The sequence below is a fragment of the Monodelphis domestica genome, chromosome 7, assembly GCF_027887165.1.
Source record: "Monodelphis domestica isolate mMonDom1 chromosome 7, mMonDom1.pri, whole genome shotgun sequence".
Lineage (NCBI taxonomy): Eukaryota > Metazoa > Chordata > Mammalia > Didelphimorphia > Didelphidae > Monodelphis > Monodelphis domestica.
The window spans coordinates 278,410,334-278,428,200 of NC_077233.1; the positions used below are offsets into that span (position 1 = coordinate 278,410,334).

The 17,867-nt window shown below is 42.1% G+C and overlaps 1 long non-coding RNA gene across 2 annotated transcripts in view; it reads right to left on the reverse strand.

The window, feature by feature from the left end:
• LOC103098076 (uncharacterized) overlaps window positions 1-13,624 on the reverse strand; it is a 29,050-nt gene extending 15,426 nt beyond the window's left edge. Inside the window, exons 1-3 of one of the 2 annotated variants that reach the window (XR_008913387.1) lie at window positions 13,567-13,617; window positions 10,369-10,493; window positions 9,575-9,653 (exon numbers count right to left, since the gene is read on the reverse strand). This is a non-coding gene — a long non-coding RNA (uncharacterized LOC103098076). Of the gene's footprint in view, window positions 1-9,574; window positions 9,654-10,368; window positions 10,494-13,566 lie in introns of both variants that reach the window. The other variant, XR_008913386.1, reaches the window with a different exon arrangement.
• Between the last annotated feature and the right edge of the window lie 4,243 nt (window positions 13,625-17,867).

Sequence of the window (17,867 nt, forward strand, 5' to 3'; positions counted from 1 at the left end):
CCAAGGTCACACAGCTAGGAAATATCTGAGGTCAGATTTGGATTTAGGTTCTCCCAACTGCAGACCTGATGCTCTTCCATCGCGCTTACCCTTAAAAACAAACAAACAAACAAGAAAACCTTACTTTCCCTCTTGGACTTAATACTGTGTATTGGCTCCAAGGCAGAAGAGCTGTAATGTCTAGGCAATGGGGGTTAAGTGACTTGCCCAGGGTCACACAGCTGGGAAGTGTCTGAGATCAGATTTAAACAGAGGACCTCTTGCGTCCTGGCATGGCTCTCTATTCACCGAACCACCTAGCTGCTGTGCATATTTATTAAAAGGGTTTGGTTTTTCTTTTCTTTTTTTTTCCAATGGAGGTAGAAGGTGGAAAGGAGGGATAATAAATTCTTGATAATTGAAATAAAATGAAAGTTTAGAAAATGAATGGAGGCAGGAAAAGGGATTAGGCTGATATCCTAATACAGTAGTCCAGACAATTCATAATGAAAATAAGGATAAGGATATGGGAAGGGGCATAAGGAGAAGACGGATGGATGGATGGATGGATGGATGGATGGATGGATGGATGGATGGATGAAAAGGATATTATGGAAGTGACCTTAACAGGACTTGGTTGATGATTAGCTTTGAAAAGTGAGGCAGAAGGAGCTTAAGAAAAAATAAATGAGATTTCAACATGAAAGAAAGGATGAATGGTAGTGCATTTGATGGAAATAATAAAGTCATAGACTGTGAATTGCAAGGGAATTTAGTCATCCAACCTTTTCATTTTACAGTTAAAGAAACTGAAGTCCAAAGATGTCAGGTGACTTGCCCAAGGCCACATAGAAAGTAAGCCAAAAAGGCAGGATTTGAATCTTGGTCCTCTGATTCCAGAGCTATTCTTTCCAGTCTGTCATACTTCTCCTATGAACAGAAGCGCATTGTTGTTTATATAGATTTGTTTGGCATTCAAAGCCTGTCTTAACGTATCCCTTTCCTACCTTTCTAGTCTTCATCCATCTTACATTCTGCCATGCACTCTTCAATTCAGAAACATTGGATTCCTGCTTGTTCCAAGAGCAAGGCACTCCAGTCATTTTCTCTGGCAATTATTCCATGCTAAGTATGTTCTCCCTCCACGTCTCTACCTTTGTATTCCCGGGTTTCCTTTAAATCTCAACTAAAATTTTATATTCTACAAAAAAAACCTTCTTAATTTTAGTGCCTTACCTATCCTTATTATTTCCTGTTTATTCTGTATGGAGCTTATTTGCACATATTTATTTGCCTGTTGTTTCCCCTATTAGACTGGGAGCTCACTAAAATGCAAGGACTATCTTTTTTTTTAATCCTTATCTTCTGCCTTAGCATTGATAGAATGGATATTAATCCATTCTAAGGCAGAAGAGCAGTTAAGAGTTAAGTGACTTGCCTAGGGTCACATAGCTAGGAAATGTCTGAGGCTAGATTTGAACCCAGGACCTCCTGACTCCAGGTCTGGTGCCCTTCCATTTTACTACCTAGCTGCCCTTTCCCTCACCCTTTAAAAAAATTCTCACCTTCTATCTTGGAATCAATTCTAAATATCAATATTTAGATAAAATAAGATAAAGGATAAAAGAGCAGTAATGGCTAGGTAATGGAGGTTAAATGACTTGTTCAGGGTCACACAACTAGGAAGAGTCTGAGGTCACATTTGAACCCAGGACCTCCTGACTCCAGGTCTGGTGCCCTTCCATTTTACTACCTAGCTGCCCTTTCCCTCACCCTTTAAAAAAATTCTCACCTTCTATCTTGGAATCAATTCTAAATATCAATATTTAGATAAAATAAGATAAAGGATAAAAGAGCAGTAATGGCTAGGTAATGGAGGTTAAATGACTTGTTCAGGGTCACACAACTAGGAAGAGTCTGAGGTCACATTTGAACCCAGGACCTTCCATCTCCAGGGCTATATCTATTGAGCCACCCGGTTGCTCTCCACTTCCCCTTTTTAAATCCTTTCTTTGTTTTACATTCAATTCTAAGGCAGCAGAAGAGCAGGGACTGACTGTCTTTTGCCTCTCTTTGTATCTCTAGCACTTAGCAGAGTGCCTGGCAAATAGCAGGTGCTTAATAAATGTGTAGTGATTTCCTGATTGGTTTGGGTGGATGCCACTGATGTGGTCTTTGAAACCATGGTGAGGACGTGACATTGTCAAAGAAGGGAGGGTCCGAAGAGTGGGTTGATCCTTATATTTAAAAAATGCTCCACATAATAGACTGGCTTTCTGACAGTTTTCTTCACTTGGCATCATGGAAGCTGTCCAAATCTTTTCTCATTCCACCTTCAGGTTTACGATCCAGTAATTCTTTTAGGAGACAGTGGGTAGATCTGATCCCATTGGTGTCACACACATACACACAGAGAAGAAGAGAGAAGGAAAAATCCCCCCAAAAGTCCACAGGGCCAGTAGGTCAAAGGAGTTGCTCTGGGAACCCAGGGAAGAGATTCTGTTGCCAGCTTGGAGAGGATGATCATCCCAGAGATGGGGAAACAGAAAAGCCCAGAAGCTGCGGTAGCCCTTGTCCGGAGTCTCCTCGAGACAGCTCAGAGCTGGTGTAATGGGAAACGCAAGCCTTCCTAGCATCTGGTTCCAAGCTGTACATACAACAATTGCTCATGGATGTTTTTTTTATTACGGTGATGCATTTCATTAAGATAAGGGTGATGTTATGGCTTCCCTTCGTCCCCAGCTTCCAGCAGGGATTCTTCTGAAGTGAGCCTTGTTGTCTCTGTGCTCACCAGCCTCTGTAGGGTTTTTGCCTTGATTCACTATCCCCATAAATGACAGAACTGGACTTCTCCAACACATGAACTTTTCATTCTGCCTTTTCTCTCCTCTCTCACTCATTATTAGATGCTGAGGCTGTAAGTCTTCACTCTATAGATTTTTAATTTGTATTTAAAAACAACTTACTTTCTATCTTGTAGCAGTTCTAAGACAGAAGAGTGCCAAGAGCAGGCAATCAGGCATGAAGGGACTTGCTCGTGGTCACCCGATTTGGAAGTGTTTGAGGTCAGATTTGAACCCAAGCCTCTCAACTTGTGCTACCTCGTTGCCCCTTATTTGTATTTGAAGCAACCACAAAAATAAAATTTAAAAATAGGTAGACAGATAGATAAATGGACAGCTAGGTGGCAAAGTAGATAGAGTATCCATCCTGAAGCCAGGAAGATGAATCTCTCTGAGTTCAAATCCAGCCTCACTGTGTGACCCTGGGCAAGTCACTTCACCCTGTTTGCCTCTGTTTCCTCATCTGCAAAATGATCTGGAGAAGGAAATGGCAAATCACTCCAGTATCTTTGCCAAGAAAACTCTAACTGGGGTCATGAAGAGTCCAGATATTACTGAACAAATAAATACAGAAACAAATAATTGATGGAGACTCTATAGAGGGATAATTGAGATGAGCTCCGAGGTAATGGAGGATTCCAGTCACAGGTTTCTCTGAATTGCCTTTTAGCAGATGGCCAACCAGTCTTGGTGGAGCTAGCACAGAGCCCTCCTTCTCTTCTAAATCCTCCAGGGTGACTAAAGCCATTCTCATCCAGATCATTCCTCTTGCTCACATGGACCTGTGGTTCCGGAGTGTGGAAGGTGCCCTTGCACTTAAGCCACAAAGACCTGAAGGTGGGTGTGGTAGCAGAGAGTGGGTGGTGCCAACATGAGTCACTGGAGGAGAATGGCATCGGAGCACTGGCCCAGAAATAGAGCTGTGGCCAAGTTCCAGCCCCTCCCTCCTAGGAGCCGCACTCATTTCCAGAATGGTGGCAATGTCAGGAGACTTGCTTCAACTGCTTTTCTCTCAATGGTACAGAATCAGGAATTTGCCAGAATTGTTTGAGACAAAGTCTTCCATCACCTCCTTTCAGTTGTGAGGAAAGTACAGAGGAATAAGCTCGGAGATTCCAAAATTCTGAGCACAGTCATTCAAATCAAGGACACAGGTCAGCTGGGTGGCACAATGGAATCAGGAAGACTGATCTCCATGAGTCAAATCTGACCTCAGATACTCACTAGCTGTGTGACCCTGGGCAAGTCACTTAATCCTGTTGGTCTCAGTTTCCTCATCTGGAAAATGAGCTGGAGAAGGAAATGGCAAACTACTCTAGTATCTTTGCCAAGAAAACCCCAAATGGGACCACAAAGAGTCAGACAGGTCTAAAGGAAAGATTAAAAATGTGCTTGCTATCACACTTTTTCTTTGTATGAGCCCTCACTGAGACCTGGCTTTCTTTTGATAACAATGGACCCAATGTCTCAAGCACTGTCTCTTAACACACTGGTCCTACAGGAAGAGATGGAATATTCTTTGCACCCCACCCTCAGTCACTTTCAAACTCTTTACCATCTTCATCAGTAACTTTTTCCCTTTGAAATCCCCTCAATAAAAAAAATCCCCCCCATCATCCTAATGATGGTAGTTGTAATATATTGGCCACCATATTGGCCACCAGGTCATGCTCCTTCTTAAGGAGTTTAGTATTTTTCTCTCCTTCCTTTTACACTAGAGGGCTTTAGTATTTATAAAGATGCTCCTCCAAGTTCCCTAAACTTCCCAATTCTTCAACTTCTTTAAACCCCCTTGACTTTCTCCTTTCCCTCATTTTCAAATTTGGTCACACACTAAATCTCAACATTACCTACAGATTGGGGGCAGCTGGGTAGCTAAGTGGATTGAGATCCAGGCCTAGAGATGGGAGGTCCTAGGTTCAAATCTGACCTCAGACACTTCCCAGCTGTGTGACCCTGGGCAAGTCACTTGACCCCCATTGCCTACCCTTACCACTCTTCTGCCTTGGAGCCAATACACAGTATTGACTCCAAGACAGAAGGTGGGGGTTTAAAAAACAAACAAACACATTACCTACAGATTATCCAAGCCCCTAGTTAGAAACTTTGATGATCCTCTATCTGCTCATATCTCCCTTTCAGTCTACCTCATTCACTACCCATCCTAAATCCATCCTTTATCTTTCACCAAGACCTCCAGTCCCTCAGCTCGGAATTGTCTCAGGCTGTTACCAAAGCTCTAACTTTGTCATTTCAACTCTGCATAGTCTTCTGCTAGTGAAACCCGTGGCTTTTGTCCCTTTACCATTCTTCTCTTACAAACCTCAGGCCTGGATTCTCTCTCTCTCTCTCTCTCTCTCTCTCTCTCTCTCTCTCTCTCTCTCTCTCTCTCTCTCTCTCTCTCTCTCTCTCTCTCTCTCTCTCTCTCTCTCCCCCCGCTCCCTTCCTTTTCCCCTCTCTCTTGCTGTCTCTTTGTCTCTGCCTTCACCTCTCGCACTGTCTCTCCCTTGCTCCCTCTCTTTCTCCTTCTCCCCCTTCCTTCTCTTCTCCCCACTCCCTACTCATCCTCTACTGCTATTCACAAGCTGCTAAATGTAGCTGGACACATTGCAAATGCATACTGTCCAAGTTCTCTGGGTCCTCATTTCAGGAAGGCGGTCCTTTTCTTCCTTCCTAACTGATCGTCTAACTCATTCTGCTCAGAAACTGGTCCAAGCCTTCCCTTCTCTCCCCGAGCCCTCGGACCTTCTCCTCCGTCTTCCTCTTGGCCTTGTAACTTGGGCACTATCCTAGATTGTGCCACTTTTGCCTACCCAACAGTTTCCGAGCCTTGCTGTTTCTAACTCCACAGGATCCCTTATTATATCTGAGACGTGCCCAGGGTCACACAGAGGAAGGGTCTGAGTCCAGATTTGAAATCGGGAAGATGAGCCTTCCTGACTCGAGACCTGGCACCCTAGCCACTGAACCACCGAGCTGCCCCCTAAGTCTCCTCTTTTTAATTCCTCTTAAGGGACCCAATGAGGGCAACAAGGTGATCCAGTGGATAGAGTGCCAAACCTGGAGTCAGGAAGACTCATCTTCCCGAGTTCAAAATGGACTCAGATACTTACTAGCGGTTGCTTAATCCCGTTTGCCTCAGTTTCTTCATCTGTCAAATGAGCTAGAGAAGGAATGGCAAATTGTTCCAGTATCTTTGCCAAGAAAACGCCAAGTGGGGTCATGAAGAGTGGGATCATGACTAAACAACAAGAAGAAAGGGTCCGATACCTCTCCCTTCTTTCTCATCTCTTATTTCCTGAATATGAGCCACTCCCAAGAATGCCTTCCTGGATGCTCAACCTGGGATTTGGTTCCTGAAATACACGTTCCTTTCCATGGTATGACAATTACTTTTCAGAATGCAGGAAAAGGCCAAAGACAGGAGAATTTGTGAGTACTGTGAGGAGCTGCTTCTTCATTTATCTGCTTCGTAGGCTTCGGTCCTGCCCTTCGTGATATATTTCTTCCTGCCCAGGCGAAGCCTGCATCGATTTGGAACCGGAAGGGACTTTAGAGTCATTGAGTCCCAGCCAACATTTTACAGATGAGGAAAGAGAAAAAGAGAAGGCCAGAGATAAAGCGAGCGGCTCAAAGTCCAGAGGCAAGGGAGAAGCAGAGCCAGGATGCGGTCCGGGATCTCAGCATGATTTTGCACTCTAGTCTACTTCCCCTCCTTATTTCTGAAGTCTGACTTCACTGCTAATGAGTCAACAAGTATCAATGAAGTATGCCAAGTGCTGGGGCCACAGAGGCAAAAACCAGTCCCTGCCCTTCGAGAGTCTACAGCCTGATGGGGGAGGCAATAGGCAAAAAATTATATATATATATATACACAAATGATCTTTTTATATATTTCATTTATTTTACATTTATATATAATATAAATATATTTACACATATAATTCATGACACATAAATTATATATAACATGTACATTCTATAGATAATATTTATGTATTATTTATATCCATTCACAAACTCTCTCTACATATATGCCTATATCTATATAGATCTCTCTCTCTCTATATATATATCATATATACAAGAGAAACTGGAGAGAATCGTAGAAGAGAGGCGCCAACTAGCATTAACAGGAATTGAGAAAAGATTCCTGCTCAGGGTAGGATTTTAGCTGGACCAGAAGGAAGCCAAGGGGCAGCCACGAGGAGAGAAGGATTTCTAGGAATGGTGGCAAGCTAATATGAGCCCTCTCTCTGCTCAAAGGGGCACCTGGCAACTTCTCTATCAAAGAGACACTTGGGAACAATAACAATAATAGCTCACATTTACCTTCTGCTTAAAGCAAACTTAATATTTATTTTTCATTTAACCTTCACACCAATCCCATGAGCTCAATAATTGTGTTGTTCCATCATTTTTCAGTTGTGACTAACTCTTTATGACCCCACTTGGGGTTTTCTTGGCAAAGATACTAGAGTGATTTGCCATATCCTTCTCCAGATCATTTTACAGATGAGGAAACTGAGGCAAATAGGGTTAAGTGATTTGCCCAGGGTCACACAGTTATTCAGTGTCTGAGGCCAGATTTGAACTCAAGAAGATGAGTCATTCTATCCATTGTACCACCTAGCTGCTTGATGAGGTGAGTAGTGCAGGAACTATCATAGTTACTATCAAAGAAATTTTACAGATAAGTAAACTGAGATCCTAGCAGACTACATGAGTTGTTGTGGTTGAAAAATTTTACTGGTCAGAGCAGTGGATAGAACAGCAGGTATGGAGCTGGCAGCACCTGGTTCAAATCTGGCCTCAGATACTTCCCAGCTGTGTGTGATCCTAGGCAAGTCACTTAACTCTGATTTTCTAGTCCTTTTGTTTTAGAATTGCTGCTGAGACCGTAGGTAAGATTTAAAAAAAAAAGAGAAAGAGAAAAATGTCACTAGTGCCACAAGTATAGACATTTTCAAGCATATTTTTATTGCTGTCCAGTATGGGAGATATTGATCTTTGTTAGGTTTACCATTGCTCCTGATACGATGGAAAGAGCCTAAGGACAAGAGCCCCCACCCCCACCCCCAATCAGGGGAAGACGATTATCTATAATTCTTTGCCTGTCCCTTCCCAGAGAAATCAAATTGCTTCACTTGATTTCACTATTGTGATCTCTTCCATCTTATAAAATGTTTTATACAGATGAAATTTGATTACCTTGAACACTAAGAGCATTCTTGAGAGAGAAAAGAATAGGGGAGGGAAACTCACAATAATGAGATCTCTGAAGCTGAGAGATAGATCAAAGGAATTTTTTTTATACGTTTCCCATTTCCTTTTCCAGTGATTCAGGCAAACAGAAGTGATTTGCCCAGGGTCACACTAATAATTTTCTGAGGCCAAATTTGAACTCAGGTCTTCTGGGTTCCAGGTTGCTAGCCCTCCCAAGCTGTATTATTGTGTACGTATAAGCATGGTCTATATTAGCAGAATTGGCCAGAACTACATCTATCTCCTGTCTCCTATACAGATTAGGACAGTGATGGTGAACCTATGACATATGTGCCAAATATGGCACATATTTGTGTTGTGGGTATGTGTGTTGTCCTTCCTCCCTAATCCTTCCCCCTCTCCACCATGCCTGATAACATTTTTTACATCACCGACCCCTACCCCTCTGCACAGCAGCTCAATGGGAGCACACAGGAAATAAGTTGGGCAACTCACTGGTGATAGAGCTGGAGGAGAGCAGAGCACTCTGGCCATTCCCCTTCTCCTTTCTACACTTGCTGAGGACATTCCTCATTTCAGCTGGCCCTCCACCCAGTAGCCCAATAAAGGGCTTTCTCCCTCCACTGTGGGCATGTGGTTTCTGGAGGGGGTGGGGCATGGCACACAGACTCTAAAAGGTTTGCCTCCACTGGCTTAGGAGACAAGAAATTGGTCCCTTCCATAGAGGGAGAAGTTCCCAAAGTGTGGGAACTCAGAGGAGAGTAATAAATTCAATTGTTGTTGAACAAACACAATTGTTTATATACATTTGTAACTGGAGGTTTACTTTTCTTTCTTTTTCAATGGAGGAAAGGTGTGGGAGGAAGAGAAAGTGGATTTTCATTAATTGAAAAAATAATCTAATTAAAAATTTAAAAACAAACATCCTTTTTACCCCCAAAAGTTGGGAATCACTATATCATGCTGCCTCTCATCCATCAGCTATTCCAGCTCCACAATTCTATAGGTGAGAGATCCAAGCCCCAAAGCCCCAAATATAATGACTTATTTAAGGTCATTTAGCCAATGGGTAGAACCTGATACCTCACTCACTAGCCAGCATACTTCGATGAAAGAGAGAACTTTACAGAAAGGAAAAATTCTTGGCCAGAGTAGTCCAACGAATTGATTTTTAGCCAGAGGAACTGGGTTCTATCTGGGGCTATGTTACTTAGTACTTGTGTCATCTGGGGGCAAGTCACCTACCACTTCAGGTAACTAGATGGTGCAGAGGATAAAGCACCGGGCTCGGAACCAGGATGACTCATCTACCTGAGTTCAAATCTGGTCTCAAGCACTTAATAACTGTGTGATTCTGGGCAAGTCCTTAACCCCATTTGCCTCAGTTTCCTCATCTGGAAAATGAATTGAGGAAGTAAATGGCAAGCCACTCCAGCATCTTTGCCAAGAAAACCTCAAATGGGGCCATGAAGAGTCAGATACAACTGAACAACAATGCCTAACACTACTGCAGAAAGAACACTTACGTTGTTGTTAGAAGACCTTAGGGTGCACTCTCACCCTTCTGATGTCTGTTACTTGTGATTGACCTTCCAGTTTCTTCATCTGTAAAATGAAAAGTGGGAGAGCTGGTCAACATGGCCACTGAGACCTCCCAGCTCTGCTCTAGATCTAGATCTCATGGTTCTCTGGGGTTTTTGTTTGTTTGTTTGTGTTTGTCACTTAGAAAATGAGGATGTTAGACTAAATGAGCTCTAAGGTGCTTTCTACCTCTAACTCTAGTAAGGACCTTACGACCATTCTCTGTCTTCAGCTTCCAGGCTCTGATAGAATTGGAACTACCCACCCACTGGACTGTGGCACCCTTCTTGGGTTGACTTTTAGACCTGTGGGTATGGATTAGTGTGAGGAGTTTGCTAAGGGAGACTATGGAACACTCACTCCTCTGATAGGCTCCTGATCTATTCCCCGGATACATTAGAAGTACAAAATCATCAGATAGGACCCGAGAGCTCCTTCTTTACATGTTCCTGCTTCTAATCTGGAACACGTTGAAATTCATTGATCCTTCTCCAGCTCATTTTACAGATGAAGAAACTGAGAAAAACAGGGGTAAGTGACTTGCCCAAGGTCATACAGCTAGGACTGTGAGGTCACATTTGAACCCAGGACCTCCCTTCTCTACCACTGAACCACCCAGCTGCCCTTAGGAACCTCTTTCTTTGTACCCCTAGAATTTAGTACGGCATCTGACACATAGTAGTTGCTTAATAAAAGCTTGTTGACTTGATCCTAGATAAAAAGGTTACAGTTATATTACCTGGGTCCAAGTTTTCTCCCTTGAGCTCTCTGCTTTCAAATTTCAAAGGATATATTTGTTTTCCAGAAACCAATCAGCATGAAAAGACAGAGACTTGGGATTTCACTGCCTTGAAAAGAATCTAACTAAATGAAAAAACAAACAGACTTCTTAGAAGATTCACTTCTCCACTTTCCTAAAGCCCTACACACCTCACCCTTCTTCCTGACTTTGTAAGGCAGTGTAACATGGTAGCTATTATCCTGGGTTGAGAATCAGAAGACCCAGGTCTTAGCCTTTGCTCTGCCACTAATTTGCTTTGTGACTTTGGGTAAGTGATTCTACCTCACTCAAGTAGATTTATTGAGAATTTACTATGAGACAGCTAGGTAGCACAACACATAGAGCTTCTAAGTCAGGAGTGGAGAGGACCTGGGTTCAAATGTGACCTCAGATACTTCTTAGCTGTGTGACCCTGGGCAAGTCACTTAACCCTAATTGCCTAGCTTTTGTTGCTCTTCTGTCAGAGAGAGAGAGAGAGAGAGAGAGAGAGAGAGAGAGAGAGAGATGAGAGAGAGAGAGAGAGAGAGGAGAGAGAGAGAGAGAGAGAGAGAGAGGGAGAGAGGGGGGGGAGAGAGAGAGAGAGAGAGAGGAGGGAGAGAGAGAGAGAGAGGGAGAGAGAGAGAGGAGGGAGAGAGAGAGAGAGAGGGAGAGAAAGAGAGAGAGGAGGGAGAGAGAGAGGGAGAGAGAGAGAGAGAGAGAGAGGAGAGAGGGGGAGAGAGGGAGAGAGAGAGAGAGAGAGAGAGAGAGGGAGAGGGAGAGACAGGGAGAGGGAGAGGGAGAACCTACTTTGAGAAATTTTTGCTTTTTTAATAAAAGCCATGTCATATAATGGAATGTGTCATGGAACAAAAGAGCTTCTACTGGGGAGAGTGAATTAGTGGGCAATAACATACTTTAAAAAAGAAACAAAAATTTAAGCACATGGAAGTAAGCAAAAAGATATTTAGAGAGGTAGAGAAGCATCAAGTTATTTTGTCTTTTGTTAAATTTATTAAACACTGAAAAAATTCAAGTGTAACATAACAACTTCAAGGTTTTCTATGCCTTTGACTTGTTGTTCTGCTCTGTTCTTTGTGTATTAACACTTTTGTGTTGCTGATCAAGTTTTTAAAAGGTAACAATTTTTTCTAAGAAGAAGAGTCCTAGGAATCACGAGACCAATATCCCTTTTACAAGATCAAAGAATCACAGATTTGGAAGGAACTTCAGGTGTCATTTAGTATAACCCACAAGAATCTGCTTTGAAATATTCCTGAAAAGAAGTTAACCAGATGCTGTTTAAATCCTTCTGATGATAGGAATTGAGTCCATTCCAATTTTTGATAGCTCCAATTGCTGGGCAGCTGTTTTTTTAAACCCTTACCTTCTGTCTTAGAATCAATACTGGGAATTGGTTCCAAGACAGAAGAGTGGTGAGGGCTAGGCAATGGGGTCAAGTGAGTTGCCCAGGGTCACACAGCTAGGAAGTGTCTGAGACCAGATTTGAATCTAGGACCTAGGCCTGACTCTAAATCCACTGAGCCACCCAGCTGCCCCATTATCTCCACCCCTCATTATCTTTTCTAAGATGGAAGAGTCTCAAGGGCTAGGCAATTAGGGTTAAGTGACTTGCCCAGGGTCACACAACTAGGAAGTGTCTGAATCTAGATTTGAACATGGGTCTTCTTGACTCCAGGCCTGGCCCTCTATATACTGTGCTACCTAGCTGCTCTATGGGCAGTTTTCCCCCTTATATTGGGCCATAAATCTTCCTTTCTGAAAATTTCTACCCATTGCTCCTATTTCTACTCTTTGGGGCTAAGTAGAATGAATCTACACCCTTCCACATGCTTGAAGAAAGCTATCATGTCTCCTTTGTGTCCTCTCTTCTTTGAGTTTAATATTTCTAGTTCCTTCAGGTGATGCTTGTATGGCATGAGTCTATAGCCCTTGACTATCCTGGTTTCCCCAGGACACACAAGTCACTCAGCTGCTGGATGATAAAGGAAACAATTGACAAATGGTCAAAGGATATGAACAGGCAATTCTCAGATGAAGAAATTCAAACTATCTCTAGTCGTATGAAAAAAGCTCTAAATCACGATTAAATAGAGAAAAACAAATCAAAGAAACACTGAAGTACCTACCACCCCTCATTTTTCAGACTGGCTAATATGACAATAAAAAAATGAAAAAAAAAAAGAAATGTTTGAGGGGATGTGGGAAAATTGGGACACCCATACATCATTGGTGGACCTGTGAAGTAATACAACCATTCTGGAGAACAATTTGGAACTATGCCCAAAGGGCCATAAAACCATACCGCTACTAGGCTTGTATTCTGAAGACATCAAAGATTGGTGAAAAAGACCCATGTGTACAACAGTGTTTATGGCAGCTCTTTTTGTGGTGTCAAAGAATTGGAAACCGGGGGGGGGGGGTCCATCAGTTGGGGAATGGCTGAACAAGTTGTGGCATATGATTGTAACAAAATACTATTGTGCCATAAGAAATGGCTAACAGGATGACCACAAAAAAACTTGAAAAGATCTCTCTAAACTGATGAGAAGTGAATCAGCGAGCAGAACCAGGTGAACATTGTATATAGTATCAACAATACTGTATGCTATCATTGTGGCTGACGTAACTATCATCAGCAATGCAAGGATTCAAGACAACCCTAAAGGGCTCATGACGAAAAAGGCTACCCACTATCTGACAGTTGATGGAGTCTGAAGCACCTTAAAGCCGAACATCCTTGGCTTATTTCCTGGGTGAAATTTTCTCTAGTCTAAGCAACATGTGCCTTCTTTCACAACATGATGAATGTGGAAATATGTATTCAGGACAACACATGCATGACCTCTATCATAGGACTTGCCACCTCCACGGATCAAAAAAATGTCAGAAAACAGTTCTAAAACTTGTATTGTTATGCTAAGAGAAATCATTATTTTTTAAAAATCTCAAGGGAGAGACAAAGAAGTATAACACTGTCACCATTCTCAAGGCATTTACTGGCCCCCAGAGAACATATGATATTTGTAAATATCATATTTGTGTATATGTTTACATGTTAAGAGCATATGATTTTGCTGGCATCTCTACAAGTATAGATCAAAATTCATTTATTGTCTTGGGGAGTTTCCTGAGGTTCAAAGTAGTTCAGTGACTTACCCATGATCCCAAGGCTGCGGGTATCAGAGGTTTTCCTGACTGCAAGCCCTGTGCTGCTAGGCAACACAATGGATAGGGCATTGAGCTTGGAACCAGGAAGACTCAACTTTGTGAGTTCAAATCCAGCCTCCGACACTTCCTATCTGTGTGATTCAGGGCAAGTCACTTTACCCTCTTTGCTTCAGTTTCCTTATCTGTAAAATAAACAGGAAAAGGGAATGGCAAATCGCCCCAGTATCTTTGCCAAGAAAACCCCAAATGCAGTTGTGAAGATCTGGATCTGACTGAAACAACCGCGCAACCACCATGATCCCAGGATGTGTATAAAATGACCCTTTCTTGCAGTGTAGAAAGACTCGCAAGGCACACTTTTCTTTGTTTAAACAATAACAAAATATACAATCATGCACAAATGTACACATAATGTGATATATAATATATAATGTGATACATAATATAGAATATATCATATAATATTATAATGTAACATTGTAATAATAATAATAATGTATATTATCTTTATAATTTTCTATAGCCAGAAAGGAGCATACATCTAAATATTTGTGTGTATAAAACCACATATATCCATACAAACAGACATGCTCCTTTCAGGTTATAGACAATTTTTAGGATTTACGGAGATATATAGGATATAGGATTTTATAGGCTATAGATACATGATTGGGGGGGGAGGCATGTCAGACCCATGGTGCTCGGGAGGTCGGTTCCAGTGCAAAGAATAACTGGGAGGGTGGGAGAAGTGTTAACAACTCCAAACTCTTCCTCCATGGTCAGACTTTTCCCTGATCACCCCAGCGAGCGGTGAGCTCTTCCTCCTCTGAAGAGTCCAGATATTATTCTCTGGATCATTTATTTGACACTCAGCAAATTCTGACTTGTGCTGTTATCTTTCCAAATATGGGTATACGTACCATATGTGGACATGTCTACATAAACATGTAGCTTCTCCTTTTCCCAGCTAGAAAAAAGGACCAGAGCATAATGGGAAAGGAGAGCCATGCAGGATTGGGGAGCTTTCCTTGAGCTTTGTTTCTCCTGAAAAATGGGAAAACAACATTCTCCATCAGCCCATATATACACATGCATGTATATGGACATGCATATATGTACACGTATGCATAATGTAAACACATGTATACAGTACAAATGTGTTTGTAATTTTCCATTTTTGTTTGGCAGCTCTCCTTGGGAACAATTCACTTTTCCATCCGTAAGTCGGCTTGGTTTTGATTCCTCAGAACATCATAGCCCTGCATCAAGTAGCCCCTGGTGGATCCCAGCAGCACCCCATTTTCACCTTCCTTGTATATGTTGTCTTTCTCCATTAAATCAGAAGCTTGTTGAAGCTCGTATCTCTAGAGCTTAGCACATAGTAGATGCTTAATAAAAGTTTATTAAATGGAATTATGTGTATACCCAAATGCGTACACACATACACATGTGTAGCCATAGATACGCCCACTTACATAGGTATATCCATATAGTTTTTCTTTTTTTAATCCAGAAATGTGATTTCATTGGCATAGGGACCTCCCTGGTGCCGTAACTCCTCTACCAATGCAACCTCTCATCTTAAGAGTTTTTTTTCTCAAAGATATTTTATTTGACCAACTACATGTAATAAGTTTTCCACGTCAGCTTGCTCAAGTTATGTGATCTAAACTGTCTCCCTCCTTCCCTTCTTTCTGCCCTACCAGAGATGGAAAACACATAAAATTCCATATTGCTCAGTTTTGTAATAAAACAATCATATAAAATGAAACCCCCCAATAATAATAACCCAAATAAACTCAAGTGATAAATCATATATTTTCATTTGCATTCCAAGCCCAACAGCCCTCTCTCTGGATGTAGACAGCCTTCTTTGTCATAGTCCCTCAGAATTGTCCTGGATCATTGTATGGCTGAGCGTAGCCAAGTCTACTGCAGCTGATCATCCCACAAAATTGCTATTACTGTGTGTAATGTTGTCCCGGTTCTGCTTAGTTTGCTCTGCATCAGTTCACGTGGGTCTTTCCAGCTTTCTGAAATCCTCCTCCTCCTCCTCCTCCTCATTTCTTACAGCCCAGCAGTATTCCATCACCACAATTTGTTTAGCCACTACCCAGTTGATGGATGTCCTCTTAATTTCCAATTCTTTGCCGCCACCAAAGGACTGTTATGAATATTTCTGAACAAATAGGTCTTTCTGTCTCACCCCTCCTTTTTAAAAAAATCTCTTTGACCTAGTAGTGCTATTACTGGATCAAAGGGTATGCACTGTTTTGCCCTTCTAGCATAGTCCCAAATTGCCCTTCAGAATGGTTGGATCAGTTCACAATTCCACCAACAATGTCTCAATTTTGCCACATCCTCTCCAACATTTATCACTTTCCTTTACTGTGATATTAGCCAATCTGGTAGTTAAGGGTGATACCTCAGAGTATTTTTTTTAAACCCTTACCTTCCATCTTAGAATCAATATTGGGCATTGGTTCCAAGACAGAAGATAGGTAAGGGCTAGGCAATGGGGGTTGTGACTTGCCCAGGGTCACACAGCTAGGAAGTGTCTGAGGTCAGATTTGAACCCAGACCTGGCTTTTAATCCACTGAACTACCCAGTTGCCCACCTTAAGAGAGTTTCTTAAGAGAGGTTATAAGATTTGCTCAGGATATGAAAAGAGGCAAAAGATAGTCCATGCCCTCAAGGGGAGAGACAACATGCAAACAAATACATACAAAGCAGGCTATATACAGGGTAAATAGGAAATAATTAACAGATGAAGGGCTCTAGAATGAAGGGGAGCTTGAGGAAGGCTTCTTGTAGAAGGCAGAACTTTAGTTGGAGCTTAAAGGAAGCCAGGGAAGCCAGTAAGCAGAGCTGAGGAGGGAAAATATTTCAGGCATGGGGGACAGCCAGAGAAAAGACCAGGAACTGAGGAGTGTCTTATTCATGGAACAGCCAGGAGGCCAGGTTCATGGAATTTTAAAAACCCATGTCAGGTAATGAGGTATAAAAAGACTAGACGGTTAGGAGGGGGCTAGGTTATGAAGGCTTTGCATACCAAGCTGAGGATTTTATATTTAGTGATCCCACAGGTGATAGGGAGCCAAAGGAGTTTATTGAGGAGAGGAGTGACAGTCAGACCTGAGCTTTAATACAATCACTGCAGTGACTGAATGAGAGTGGATTTGAGTGGGGACAGATTGAGGCAGGCAGACCCACCAGCAACAGTCCAAAATGCCAACAGTCCAGGTACGAATTGATGAGGGAACAGCTTTAGAGGAGAGAAAGGGGAGTAATCAGAGGATAGTGCTGAGCTCAAATTGGCAGGTGTCGGGTCTGTTGTGGGAAGTGAGCCAGGGTAAGGAGTTGAGGATAGGAGATTAGACAGCTGCTCTGTCTGTGTGACACTTACTAGCTGTGTGACCTTGGGCAAGTCATTTAATGCATTGGTCTCACTTTCCTCGACTGTAAAAAGAGCGGAAGAAGAAAATGGCAAATTACTCCAGTATGTTTACAAGAAAACCCCAAATGGGATCAGAAAGAGTGGAAGGTGACTGATTCCACTGCCCCACATCAACCACCTAAGTAGGAAAGGGAAGGTAGAAAGAGAACTGATCTCAGAGTAAGGGATATCTGGGCTCTGGTTGTACCTCAAACACCTATGAACCCCCCTTGTGGTGGTTCACTTATTTCAGGCGTGTCGGACTCTTCCTCAGTTTATAGATGAGAAAACCGAGGCAAACAGGGTTAAGTGATTTGCCCAGGGTCATACAGCTAGTAAATGTCTGAGGCCAGATTTGAACTCAAAAAGAGGAGTTAGAAGGGAATCTGTTCCACCAAAATAATAAAAATGACGACAACAACAAAAACAAACAAATATAAAAACAACTGTGAAAAGAGGAAAAGGAGTCTTCAGGAAACAAAATAACATGGTGCCACAGAAAGCAAGATCCATAAAGCATTCATTCAGTATTTACTATGGCTTGTTTCTATGAAAAATTCTGGGATCACCAATACAAAAAAAGCCATATAATCTATGCCCTCAAAGAGTTTATATTCTTTTTACTATATATTTACTTATTGATATATAATATATTTATATGTCATTTTATTTTCTTTAAAAAAATCCTTACCTTCTATTTTTGAGTTGATACTATCTGTTCCAAGGCAAAAGAACAGTAAGAGGGTCAGGCAATTTGCTCAGGGTCACACATCCAGGAAGTATCTGAAGTCAAATTTGAACCCAGGACCTCCTGTTTCCAGACCTGGCTCTCTATTCACTGAGCCTCCTAGC